Genomic DNA, 14,681 nt, shown 5'->3' on the forward strand with positions numbered 1-14,681 from the left:
GCTCTACCCCTCACACGTGGGGGATAGAGTGGGCTCAGGGATCCTCAGGTCGATTGTGTAAATATTGTATATATTATTTTATCATTATGTTATTTTATTTATCAATTTTTCATACAGATAGTTTGATTATGTTCATCTTGTCTATTCTTTTGTTTGTATATATTTTATGAGAGTTTTTATTTTTTATTAATTTATTTATTTATTTTTTTTATTTTAGTATGTATGAGATCATTCATCAATATTACCAATTGCCCACAACTGTGTGGCAGATTGTAATATCTATCAATAAATAAATCTATCAAATAATAAAAAAAGTAATAATGTTAAAAACAAATGAACAGATTGAAATATTTGTCGATGTAAAAATTAAAATACATAGAAAATAAAATCAATAAAACAGAAGAATGATCTTGGCAGCTGAGAATCGATTACATTAGTACGGTAGAGTGAGGGAATAAACCTACAAGATTGAGTTCGTCGGAAATATAGGGGGGTCATAATAAAGGTTGGCAGAAGACATCGCATCAGCTTAAACCGGCCCTAGCGATGTGTAGGAGTTGTTGACAACCAATTTATCACTAACTATAAAATAATATTGGCTAAAGATAAGTTTTATAATATAGTAATTTGTCATAAATACCCTTTTTCTGACAAATTATTTGGCGACTCCGTGCTATTTCTCTGAGCGTCTCTCTAATTCGTTTAACATTGATTTTATAAACTTTTGTATGTTACTTTGTTATGGAATTATATTTCATTCAATGCGTCTACAATTAAGTTACTTTATTAGTAGGCTAAAATATATTTATCTCATTCATACTTTATGTATTTTAGTTCAATTTCCAACTAGTGTAAGCAAGACGTGGGTCCTGTTGCTGATAGTAATACTGGGTACTCCATTATAGAAACATATTTAATGGAATATTTAATAGTTAATCTTATTCTCTTATATGTACCGTTAAAATTAATATTCGATAGAAACATCAGACCACTGTACAGTACATTTTATCAATCAATGAAAACCTGCTCACCTTGTGTTTATGTTAATTGACCATAATCTTATGCAATAATTATGCAAATTATTTATTCACGCGGATTTAAATTATGCAGTAGTTAGAAATGGTGATAATTACATATATCAGCCAGTTTTAGGCACCGTTTAGAAGTCAAAATATCTAGGACAAAGGATGCATTTTGAAAATAAGAAAAATATATAAAAGGCAGCCAAATATTTTAAACCTAGAAAATAGAAGGAGCTCTAAAATGATTCTATTAAAATTTAAAAATATCGAGGAAGAAAAACTATCCTCTTGTTTATGGGAGATGGTAAATGAATAATACGTATCTAAAAAAAATCTTTAACTGTTGTAATGTTTTAAACCCACCAACCGTTCATTAAAAAACTCAAAGTCTATATTTATTATTTATTAATATAGGATCGAAATCCCAACAAATTCCATCAAATCACCTTCACCCTTCGTCGTAAACCTACCGACTGCCCTACACTCTCCTTTAATAATGTTGATCTTACCCCTGTCGAACAGATCCGCTACCTTGAACTACATCTGGACAAACGATTAACCTGGAATCCTCACACAAGACTGAAAAGACACAAGACGTCGATTTCTACTATTACAGCACTTACTGGACAAACGTTCTAAACTTCCAATTCATTACAAAAGACTGATCTATATGACTGTAATAAGGCCAATCAGGACATACGGAGTTGAGCATTGGGGTTCCACTAAATTTTCGAATTCCTCTCGTATCCAATCCTTACAATCCAAAATCCTTCGTAAAATCCTCAATGCTCCTTACTTTGTCACAAATAAAATCATACATAAAGACCTTAATGTTCCATACGTAACCGATCTAACCCGAACCAGATATCATTCCTTTCATTACAAACTCCCTAACCACCCAAACCCACTAGTTTCTAACCTTGCTTCCTCTTCCATTCTTGACAATCCTCCGAGGTGCCTGAAAAGAAGAAGGCCACGAGACCAGCTAATGTAAAATGTCATTAGAGTGCTACCAATGGTTAGTTTCTCTACACGCCTGTAACACTCCAATTTAACTTAGATCAGATTTACTAAATGTATTATAATGTACAGTTGTAAATAGCAATAAATAAATATTTTAAAAAAAGTAATAGTAAAAACATTCATGGAACATCTAGTTTGAATGTCACTGAGCGGATAAGGGTCTTGGTGGCGACAGTACCAGATTAAAATCTATAAGGGACTGTCGTATTTCTAGCTGTCACTCAAGCGATTATGGAACCAGGCCCTTCTATGATACGGGCTTCTAACGTAACGATTATATTCCTACATCTCATAGTCATATATTTTAATATTTTTTTCTGATTATTTTTTTTATTATAGTTTATTTAATAGTAAAATAATATTCAAAAATATAGGTTTGGTTTTATATTTTATAAATCCATGATGATCCACATTGCATAACACGATTGAAGACAGACACAGTAATTATTACAAACTAATGCTACTACCTGATAGAGTAACATTAAAAATATCTAAAACGATTTAACATTATAAAACATACAAGACGTATGTAATGAAGACAGGCATATCCAAATTTTTGAACATATATGACGGTAAATTACTTTACAAACAATGATTTAATTTAATGAAAGTATGCTTATAAAAAATGAAACATGGTGAGATGGATAAAAGTTTGTATTTAAACACTCAACATGTAACTTGAATTCACTTATTTTCACCGATCTGAGATGATTGATGTAAGTAATTTTCTGTGGATCATACTGATTTTTTTTTTTTTTTTTGTACAAACGAAATATCATAGTTTAATAGAGGATAGGATAACGTACATACATTATTACTTCAATTTTGTGTTCTTTTTGTACTTACCCCTCGGTATAACGGAAAAAATATTCTTCTCCATGGGTGTCCGTTATACAGACATTTTACAATATTAAACGAAAATAATGAGTGACTTTCGAGCAGGGCCTAGACACAGGATTGATTGTTAAAATTATTCTCACTTTTTATATTAAAATAACTGAACAAGTGGATAAACCTAGCTATAGGGGGGTAACAAATTGTAATCATTAATTTACTCTTTTATAAGATATGCATTGGTATTTCATTCGTATTTCTTAAGATGAAAATATTATTGATACAAGTTCCAGAATTAATTTTGTAATTAATACAAATAAATCACCCTGAATGAAGAATGATATTGATAACAAACCAATCTGGAATACCAAAACGTCTAAAAGTAGTGAAGTGTTTTGCTAACGAACTTAATTTTTTTTTATTATATAAATTTAATACTAATGTACTCTGTTGTATTTTTTCATCATGTTTTTTAAATGCAATGTTTTTTCTTTTAATCAATCATCTTATTAACCACCTATTTTATTTACATTTTTATTTCATTATTAACAATGATTAATTTTATTAATGAAGGTTTTTCGGTCTGCCGTCGAGGTCGCAAATTTAGATTTACGATGTCAATCGAAACCTAACCCATCAACAAATCAGTACTATCTTACCGTTTTGTTTTGTAAGTGCTTCAAACAGCTGTTTTTAAAAGTCAATGTTCTTGGCGAAGTCCACAGACGAGTTATAGATAGGAAATCGTAAACTTTAATAACTTGGCCAAAAGTAAAGCCAAAATGATTGTTTGGCCTTGTAGTCTAAGCCAGCTAGAAAGTATATTGGGATCAGAGCATGCTTAAGTGGAATATTTACGATTGCAAGTGTTCGGTTTAGAGTTTCTTGTGTACACAATGCCGTTGTGACTTTTATATTTGTTGTGTTTGGCAATAATGCACAGTAGTGCTTATAAATAAAATTTGTGCATTAACGTTTTTAAAACTACTTCTAATAATAAAGCTCTAGCTTGTTATATGGATTATAAATAATCTGATCCTGTTTTTTTAGGAAGTGTATAGTTCACTTAAGGGTAACTTCAAAAGGCAAGTTTGGATACAAAATACTAATTTGTATAGTAAAACTAATGATACCCTACAATAGTTACAACTAAGCAAAGTTATCATACAGTTTTTTGTTTATGTATACAATACAGTTGAGGATTATAGTGAGGTAATTATTTGCACATGCAACCTGATACGCATCAGTACCAGCTGACGTACACCAAGGTAACATAAGAGAGCTCTTACCGTGCTTCCGTTAGAGCCGTACCTTAGGTTCTGTGTTCAACGGGTCTGAAACAAACGCTCATTGTATCTGTGGTTCGTTAGCCTCATCAATGCTTTGTAATGAAGATGAATGTCAGATAGCAGCTTATGAGAAGAGGATCTGTTGCTAAATTAATCGAATAATTTACCAATCATTGCTTAAAATCATATTAAAGATTGGAGATGGTCGGGGGGGGGGGAGAGGGTGCGGTCAGCAAAGAAACAACATAAATAAACAAAAAAATATTAATCTGTAAATATAACCTGTCTCTAGCCTATTCCCAAATTATTAATTTATTAAAACACCAGTAATCTTATAGACATATACATTTTTTTAATTATCTGTTTTTCATATCCACTACATATTTATACATTTTAATATCTGTTGGCTCTCATAGTTTTACATTTAAATCTGTCTATATGTTTTAATCTCTTATTAAATATTCTATCTCAACGTTCGTTTTTTGACCGTTGGATTTCTGTTTATCTAACGTCTTTGTCGACCTGCAACGACTATTCCTGCAATTTTAAACAGTTTAGCAGAAATCTCTGCCTACAACTTATTTACAAGTTATTTTTAACTTATTTACAACTTATACAAGTTATTTTTTTCTCTCTTATCTTATCTCTTATTTCTTCATTTCCTATTCTCCATATTTCTTCTTATTTTCTATAACATTGTTTTTTACATACTCCCCGTTTATGTAACCGTTTTTACACGCCCTTTATATATTGATACATTTTATTACTTTATGGGCTCTCATTATTCTACATTTTCCACCTTTTTATGTTGTTTTTTTTCTTTTTTTACTCTCACATTAACTATTTTATCTTTTGACCTTTAGATTTCTATTTATGTAACGTCTTTTGCCGAACTGCACTCTAACGGCTTTTCCTGCAATTTATATCAATGTAGCCTGGATTCTCTTCCTATAACCTTACTCTCGCATATCTTACTTTCTTCATTCCCCTTTCTCCATTTATTTCTTCTTATCCCCTGTTCTTTCCTTTTACAATATTTTTTTTTCATAAGCTCCATTATTAATTTAACTAATTCTTTATAGATTATTTCCACTGTATCATTTATTTATTACTCACATTTATATGTATATAAATAATTATGTAATCAATCTACTCCTGTCTTTGTCCATAGTTATTAATCAACTTTTTTTCTCTCTAAATGATGGTTGTTGCCTTTTTGTTTTTATAGCCCTAATGAAGACCTGAAACTCAGGTCGAAACGTCGGCATATATAAATATTTTTTTGTTTATTTATGTTGTTTCTTTGCTGAACGCACCCCCCGATCATCTTCTCCAATCAGTAATCTACGGTCAACTATCTACACCTCATTAAAAATTTGAAGGTCAAACAATAAGAATTTTTCAATATAAACACAAGAAGTAAGCAAAAATGTTTCCGAGGGTATTGAAAAAAAAAAAAAAATCGTAGCCTATAGCCATCTGCTGAATTATTTTACCTATTTTTTTTTTTAATTTACTCGTTTTTTAAATATAAATGTATAACGCTAACTGGGTATCAAACATGTTTTTTCTTTGCATTTTACTATTTGCATGACAGGATGTACCATCAACACTCAAACCGAAATAAGTATTGATTCATTTTATTTCTTACATTCGATGAAGCAATATTAGAGAGCAGTTTGGAATCAGTGAGATTTATTTCAACTCATGTCTTAAATGAGACATGAAGTCATAAAATCAACAATGAATCAGACGCAGCTGTATCAAGAATATCCTTTGTCCGCTTAGGTAATGTTAGTTGGGTGAGTATAGAGTCATTAATTAAAGAAAAGGTCATATAATCATTTGTAAACCGAGATAAAATCATACTGATCTCTTGTAAAAAAAAAAAAGTAAAACGAAGAAAAAAGTATTAGTAAAAAAAATTCGTATTCAGTAATAAACAAAATAGATCATTTCATATCAATTTCAGTTGGACCTTAGCATCTCTAATGTTTACTCGTTTTTTTTTATTAATGAGCTGTTCTCATAAATAGGCTCAAAAACAGTGTATACATTTCGGCATTATTGGTAGGTGCTTCCCTAAATTAGCTAGAGATATGGGATGGGTGTAATTTCACAGTATATTGCATGCCCTTGCATATCATATTCAATAATGTACAGGCTAGAGGCAAGATACGATCTCTCAAAAGTTTAAAATTTTAATTTAAATTTTCTGAAAATGTATATATTTAGAAATCCTCAAATTTATTCCTTCAATAGGTTTTATTATTGCAAAACGTAGGAAAAATATAAATGTGGGATTGAAATTGCTTCATGATTAAAAAATTAATCCTCACTCTCACTAGGCTTAGGCACTAAAGCTCCACTCGCACTAAATATAATAATATTGATATATGAGCCATAATGAGGGTCATAATATTGATATATGAGCCGCTCAGTGCACACATCGATTAACTCCATAAAACGAAAAGTTGAGAAACGCGATGATGTAATGTATATTGTTTTTTAAAATTCCTCTGATAATATGAATTCAAATATATAATGTAGAATGCATAATTGCTGATATAGCTTTCATCTAACGGTATATAAAATTAATAAGAAAGAATAGCCAATAAACAATCGTCAGTAATGTTACAGTTTTTATGTGACAGGTGAAGTTAATCGATTTGGCAACTGAAAAAAGTAATATAGTTAAATTTAGTCTTTACATTTTAAAGTTTTTTATTACAGGAAAAGTTAGTAATTATACATTTTTATCACAGCTTTTCCATAAAAATGAATGTTGGCAGTTCTGTTATAATATAATTTTTGTAATTAATTCATAGCAGCTTTATGTTAGCGGCATTATTCTTTGGGATGATTCAGCAATATTATAAATAATGTCTTCTTCATCAGGTGTATGCGAGGATTCTTCTCGATTTGTTGACAAGTTCTTATAGTAATCGTGTTTAACAGGAGGAATGAATTTTAGCAGGTCCATCATGTCTTTCCATTTTTCCCTTGTCACAGTTCTACCTTTAGGATATAATAAAGGCTGATCTATATTTTTCAAACTTTGTGGTCTACCCACTAAAGATTTTCTTATATTAATGGCTTGAAATTCTGTATCTTCATTATAGTCACATTTGAATTGTATGAGATAGGGTTTGGACCTTTGTAACTTTATCCAGCGTATTTTAAGCCAATTTACTGGAAGCCCTGTGACGGTTACTTTTCGGTTAATGATAGACTGTTCCAAAGGTTTTGTTGACAAAAAATCTTGGTGAGTCATTTAGATTAGATGAAATGGCGCTTTCTTTTTACATGTTTTGATTATATGGTACCAATCATCTGGTGAAAAAATGTTTTGATTTTTTTTCGCACATGTCTCAATAATGGCAAAATCTGAGTCATTGGGCAAATAGCTGTGTCCACTTAACAAATTTTTTCATGTCAATTGATTCAGCTTTAATTTCCGTGCTTTGAACAAGTTTTAATATTTCTGTTTTGCCCGGTACACGAATCCGAATATGTTATTATAAATATGTTACCGACTATGTAAACTATAAAATGCTTTCATGGTAGCCTCTCTCTCATCCGAAATAATTTTTTGATTGCAATTTTGACGGCATCTGCATTGTATTTCAACAAATGTTTTTGCAGGTATTAGTTTTCCTCCCTATTCCTGTATGCCAAACCTTTTATCCTGTTATGCTTTTGTAAATTTCGTATCCATTTAACAGGATTACGACTTCTTTTCCTCCCAATCAATGTGATTGTTGGGTTTGTACTGTTGCAATCCGATGAATCCGAGGAAAAAAATAAACGTCTTCTTGGACCAGACTTTCTGTTGATAAATCGTATTGAAGAATCATCACTGCTTTCCTCACTCACATTATTAGTCTCACTCATCTTGATTATAACGGTATAATATTTATTTCTTTTAAAAACAATTTGGGAGTAATGTTGGAAAGACTAAGAAGTACACAGTAACATTCAGCGTGCGAGATCACTGCTATACTAACTACCGTTTGCATTGCGCTTCTTTTTATCTGTTTACCGATGCGATTTTGTTACGAATATTATTGAGAGGGAGAGAGCATCTTCGGCTGTTTAAAAACAAATAAGCGTCGATGCACGTCCAGAACAGATACAGCATTACTGAAACGATTTACATTAGAGTATGGAGTTAATCGAAATGGCTTCTGAAATAAATTAATTATTATTCAATGGCCAAAAAAATTTGCCATTTAACGGTGCTAATCTTTATTATTCAGGAAAGTTATTATAAATATAAAAATTTATGGCTATACCAAGGGCTTTGACACTTAAATTTAAGATTTTTCAAAAAGTTGAGTTAATCGATATGTGCACTGAGCGGCTCATATAGTCTACCTGTTGAGGCTACTGTATACTGTACCACCATCACCAGCCGGAATGGCCCTCCCCATTTCTTGTAAGTCCCCCAGCTATCATGCCACCAATGGATAACCGCCTTCAGCAGACCATGTTTGCTCATCTTATAATGCCATACGGCAAACGAAGATATGATGTAAATTGTATATGTATAATGTATTGCATTATATTATTATGTATTCTGTAACCATATAAAAGCGCAAATCTTTAAAAACTGTAAAAAATTATTTGTTTGTTTTTGTCAGGGGACTGATAACTTAAGGATGCGTAGGATCAAAAAATTTTCCTATTTGAATACATCATAAATCTGATTTTCTATCAAAATCGTTAAAAACAAAACAAAAAAATCACACTTTATTCAATATTTTACACAAAATATGACATCTAGAACCCAAACACCTAATTCATGTTGACTAGTGTAATGTATTATAAATTCATGTCAACTCACAGGACTTTGGTTGTTTACGGTTCTGCGTTCGATACAAAAATTGTTTGATATATCTTTTCTAATAATCTTACGATGAAAGTCATATTTTCTGCGTTTAAATTTAGTTTCATTGCCAATTTAATTAAATTTCAAATCTGGAATGTTCTAAAAGATATACCTATAGTTTTCTAGGTATTACAAAAAAACATAACATGAGTGCTAAGTCCTGTACACTGTATTATGAGAGGTTATACTAACAGTAGGTTACATATTCAAACGATTAAATGTTTTTTTTTAATTTGAAGAGATCCTAATAATTTTTTTAATCTTCTATCGTTGTTGTTTTTATAAAAGTTTTGTTTTGCGTTTTGCGCGAATAACTCATATCATCATCATCATCATTTCATCATATCTTTTTGCTAATCTATCTTGAGGATTTACTTTATAAGAAAAGGTAATTGGCTAGGGAGGAATTACTTAATTAATTTTCATCATAATCGTATGAGACGTTTTGGTCCAACTTTCTGAAGAAAAAAGTTTTCTGTGATCACAACCGCAGTTGCTATCCAGTGCCTTTACCAGGCAGTGGGTGCCAGTGGGTGGTCTTTACCATAACAATAAACACCAAACAAAAATAATAAAAGCACCGGTATTCGTATACATGTTTTAGTCGTGGTCCGGAAGCCTAGACCGGTGGCTGAAGATGTGTTTATAAGATTCAAGGGCTCTAAAACGTGATCTGTTGAAATCCGGATACCGAATACAATAGCTCTTGGTGGCGTGAAATAAAAATGGATTATGACGTATAATTTTGTTATCTTCTTTACAAACAATGACCTTTTGTTTAGAATTAATGTTTTATGTATTTTAATTATTTAAATATTTATTTTGGAATATTTTCAAAACATTCTTTACGCAGTCTAAACAAACATAAACAATGATTAATAAGGTGATTAGCATGAATTAGCAGTAGAGTGTCGAAGGGAACACCACTCGAAAACATCATACGACTACTGACGTCAGGCCTTGAGAAAGTTGAGGCTGTACGTGTCCCTAGGCCATGGCTTCTTTCTGGGTCATTCCAACCCAACAGCTGATTCTGTCCTGATAGTCCTTTATATGCAACGATGATTCAATTTTTTTTTTTTAATTTTTGGTTGCTTTATTTCAAGAAATATAATTGTTTTTTAATCATTCAGTAGATTTTTATAATCAAGATCTACTAAAATATTTAAGTAAAATTTTATATTATGAAATGAAATGAAATATAGTTTATTAGTCTGAGACTAGGTCCCTTCAGAATAATTACAAAAGTAATTTTATTCTATAATAACATATATTGAAAAACAGTGTTGCAACAGTTAATTATAAATTATATACAGAAAAGAAAAAAAAATTAAAAACTAACTGAATAAAAATATAAAAACAAAACAATAAGGTAATTACAATAATTACTGAAGTAAAACGTAGTTAATTAGAAGGGTTTTAAACAAGGGAAGGATGGCACATGACGTATGTTAGAGGGAATAGAGTTCCAGACATATGTAGCTCGAATAGAAAATTTATCAAACGCAGCAGTTCGGTGAGGTGGAGGGTAGATGTCAAACAAACGGGACCTCGTATTACGTGATTGGACTGAGAATTTGAATTGTAGGTTTTCTAGGATATAGAAGGGGCATTGAGTACTAATTAATTGGAATAGAAAGGAAGCTAGGAAATATAACTGGCATCAGAAGGATGGATAGAACCACTTAAGCTCGGCGTAATACTGGGTCATATGGTTATTTATGAAAAGGTTTTTAACTGCAATAACTGAAAATTCAATGATTCTCTCTGATATTTATTTAGTTTTGTTTCACATATTGCTTCTTGGCTTGAATGGTGGCACATTTGACAACTTTTTTTTTGTTAATTTTTGGGGCTACTTTGTGACAACCCTGTGGGCTTTAGGAAGATCTGTAGGTAGAGGGATCCCGAACCCACAGGGTTAACTCATACTAACACAATAAATAATTATCTGTCACAGCCGGATTCGAACCTGAGTTAGTCGCACAGTGTTTTACCACGGAGTCACCTCGTTCCCTAATTCAATGCTATATGATATGATTATTATTTAATAAGTGTTAACATAATTTAGTTCAATATTGGAACACCAGAGCTAAAACAAATTAGCTTATTTATTTCTAATGTCTTTGTTTATGTTAAATTTTCATACCGTTCATAAAAGTATAACATTATTAGTTCATACATGATCCAAGAAATGGAATATGTATACTTTTATGCATGTAAATAATTTTTTTTTCGTACCCTTCATAAAAGAATAAAAATAAATAATATTGATAAGTAGATACATAATACATGAAATGTATTATGAATACTAGTGCTTTATCTCCCTTGGATTGCCTGGTATAGTCTAGCTGGAGCCTATGGCTAACGCCATGTAATGGGGTAATGTAAATAAATAAAAATATCTATTTGTTAAAAGTTTGATAATTCATTTGCCTTGGGCGAGCGTGATAAAAAATAGTTTTCCAAATTATAATTCATAAAATTTGTTGTTTACCATTAATTGGCGCTAAGACATTAATTGTATCTTTATTCAAAAAAATATATTTGTTATTTCATTTGACTTTGTTATGAGTTATTGAAAAATCCATTCGTTTTATGGGGCAAATTGTTTTTATTGTTTTGTAGAGTAGGATACAGAGGTTTTTTATCCCTAAAAAGCAATAAACTTCTGAAACCCAACTTATACATATAATACTTATTAATAAAAACTTTAAACTTTAACCTGAATTAGAACTATATTGTACAGGGACTATATCTCATTTACGTTATGATGGTTTATAATAATTTTAACTTTCTTAAAATATACCTTGGAGGAAGCATTATATTCCTTCCTCCAAGGTATACTCCAAGAGGCGATAAACTGGCAGGAGAAGTGAAGCCAAAAAAGCGAGCCTTTTGATGGAACCAGGAACATGACATTGCATACTACAATGTATTCTTTTTATTTTATTTCTTTATCCCTCTTCTTCACCATTTCTGGCATACCAGGTGCGGCAGCAGCGGTATAGTGGGTTGGTCTTGCGCATGCCACTGCTTCCAAAAATCAACTATTATTTTATATACTTAATATACAATTATATAATAATGTTAGGGGGGTTTCATTTGATTTTTTGGCTAGCCAAAAAGCCTAGCTCTCGGTTTTTGGCTTCAGTGGTTAGCTCCAATCTTACAGTAAAGGAGAGTAGGATTATGCCATTCCCTGATCTATAAATAATACATAATGTACATATTTGGAAGGTTATAAAGGTTCAGATATTCATATATCGTCCATCGAAGTTATTTCAAAAATTTCCTCTTAAGTTCACTTCACCAAAAGTGAATTATATGGTTATTCACGTCTCATTCAAAGTAGTTGTATTAAGAATTACCTTTATTAAATTTGAATTTAGGACTTTTTTGGGTTGGCATCATTGCATAACTTGCTATGATTTAGCGGATAGTGATAGAGGTAATAGTACAAGAGCCGGGAAGAAAAAAAAGGCAGTTATCTCACCCCAATTTTTTATTACTTTAATGAAAACTAGGTATAATTACTAGTCAAAATTGATGAGTCTGCCAAGTCTAGGCAGAGGGAATAAAAAATGGCGGCTATTTCAAAACCTTAAAAATTCATTAATTTTTCATTCGAAGATCTATCTATATCTTAAAAATTACCAACCGCAGTAGAAAATCTAAGAGAACATTATTTAAAGAAGAGTAAATTTGCTGAAATATTAGCCCTAGAAGAGCTATTTACGTCCAATAGTTCTCGAGATATATCTTTTTAAAAAGCAAAATTTCTTAAAAATCTACTGAAAGATTAGTGGTTAGTTAATTTATTGTGAGAAACCTACAGATGTCTGCCAGCTCAAATTAAAGCAAGTTAAATTTACTACAAAATAGTTAATAATGTTTATTTTTGTAGAAGTAGTAGTTTTTATGATATTCGACAAAATGAACTCACAAAATGCTTATTTCTAGTTGTTCGTATAAAATGTTGGATTTTTGAAAAATTATATCTCTAGATTCATAAAACGTACATATGTCTGCCAGCACTCAAAATAAAGGAAATTTAACTTACTATAAAGTAGTTTATGACAGATATCTTCGTAGGGGTTGTAGTTTTTATGATATTCGCATATGAATATAAATTTGGCAAATGAAAATTTGTCCGAACAACTATAAATCAATGTTGGAGATATAAATTTTTCGTAATAAATTCACTAACTACTGATCTTTCAGTACGTCCCATACAACATTGTTAAGAAACGTTGCGTTTTAAAAAGCTACATCTCGAAAACTATTTAACGTAAATAACTGTATTAGGGCTCATATTTTAGCAAATTTACTCTTCTTTAAATGACGTTCAATTAGGTTTTGTTTTGTTGTTCCTACTTTTTAAGATATAGAGCTCCGAATGAAAAATTAGTTTTTTTTATCGCTTTGAAACAGTCACCATTTTTTATTCCCCCTACCTATACTTGGCAAACTCATCAAATTTGACTAGTAACTATACATAGTTTTCATTAAAGTAATCAAAAATTGGGGTGAGATAACTGCCTTTTTTCTCCTCTTAGGCTCTTGTACTATAAGGATATATTTAAAAATCTTAAAACCAATTGTTGAGTTTTGAGATATGATTAGTTTTAGAATAATCATACCGTGATCAATCATTTTCCTTTATAATAATAAAATATTTCCTTATACTCACCAGTTACAACTAATAAGAAATTCTTTTTTGTAGAAACAATTCTATTCTAGGATCTCTCCTTGTATTTCTGTTCGTTCCTAGCTATAGATATTTCATTATTAGGTATCTAGGCTAGAAATCTATTTTAAGACTTCTAAACGACAAACTGGCAATATCACAGGGAAAGAGCTCATTCCGATTACAGCCAACTAATCAGCTAGCCTAGGAAGACACTTTGTGTGTTGATACCCCCACCTTATTCCTAGAACCTCCTATCTTGTTTACATTTGGAGGGGAGAAACAAAATATTTTAAGAATGTTTCTCTCACGTGTGGGCATAGAAGCACCGCGTATTTTGAATCTTCTAGAAAATTTTAAAAAAATATTAATTGAAGGTGGGATTTGATAATACAAAGATTAATGTCAGAAAGATGACAGTATAAAGACTTCTTAATACTCTATATTTTCAAGTGGTTTTTTTTTTTTAAGGAAAAAATCGATTTCAAATGCACAATGTATTGGAAACTTAATTGCTTTAATTTAGTTATTTCCGACTATTTTAGTGTTCTGTAAGAATACTTTGATTTTGGCGTTAAGTACGTGATCATACAAACGTCGTTAATCATACTTGAAAAAAAAAAAATTGCAAGTCAAGTAAATATTGAAGCCATAAGTGAAACTTACTTGACTAAGCCAATTAATTATTATTGTACCAAATTTTCAATAATTAACATAACATTGTAAATATCACCCACCATATAAGATTGTGGGAAACTTTGTAATATATCTTAAATATATATTTTTTTTAATAATCACTAAATAAAGAATTCTATCGTTTAATCATGGATTTCATTCATGCAAGTATTTATCGCTCCAGGCAGCATTCATTTACTCTGATGATTCAGCAAAGATAAATTATCTCTTTCACCACAATTAAGGGAACTTATTTC

General features: G+C 30.8%; 1 protein-coding gene and 1 pseudogene across 1 annotated transcript in view; both read right to left on the reverse strand.

Annotated features, from left to right (window-relative positions):
- Window positions 1-14,681, reverse strand: part of LOC106686979 (malate dehydrogenase, mitochondrial) — a 110,739-nt gene that overhangs the window by 52,112 nt on the left and 43,946 nt on the right. The window lies entirely within an intron of this gene.
- On the reverse strand, window positions 6,887-11,981 carry LOC136795181 (uncharacterized; annotated as a pseudogene).

Source organism: Halyomorpha halys, unplaced genomic scaffold (genome assembly GCF_000696795.3).
Source record: "Halyomorpha halys isolate HHAL.00 unplaced genomic scaffold, Hhal_1.1 Scaffold901.1, whole genome shotgun sequence".
Taxonomy (NCBI): domain Eukaryota; kingdom Metazoa; phylum Arthropoda; class Insecta; order Hemiptera; family Pentatomidae; genus Halyomorpha; species Halyomorpha halys.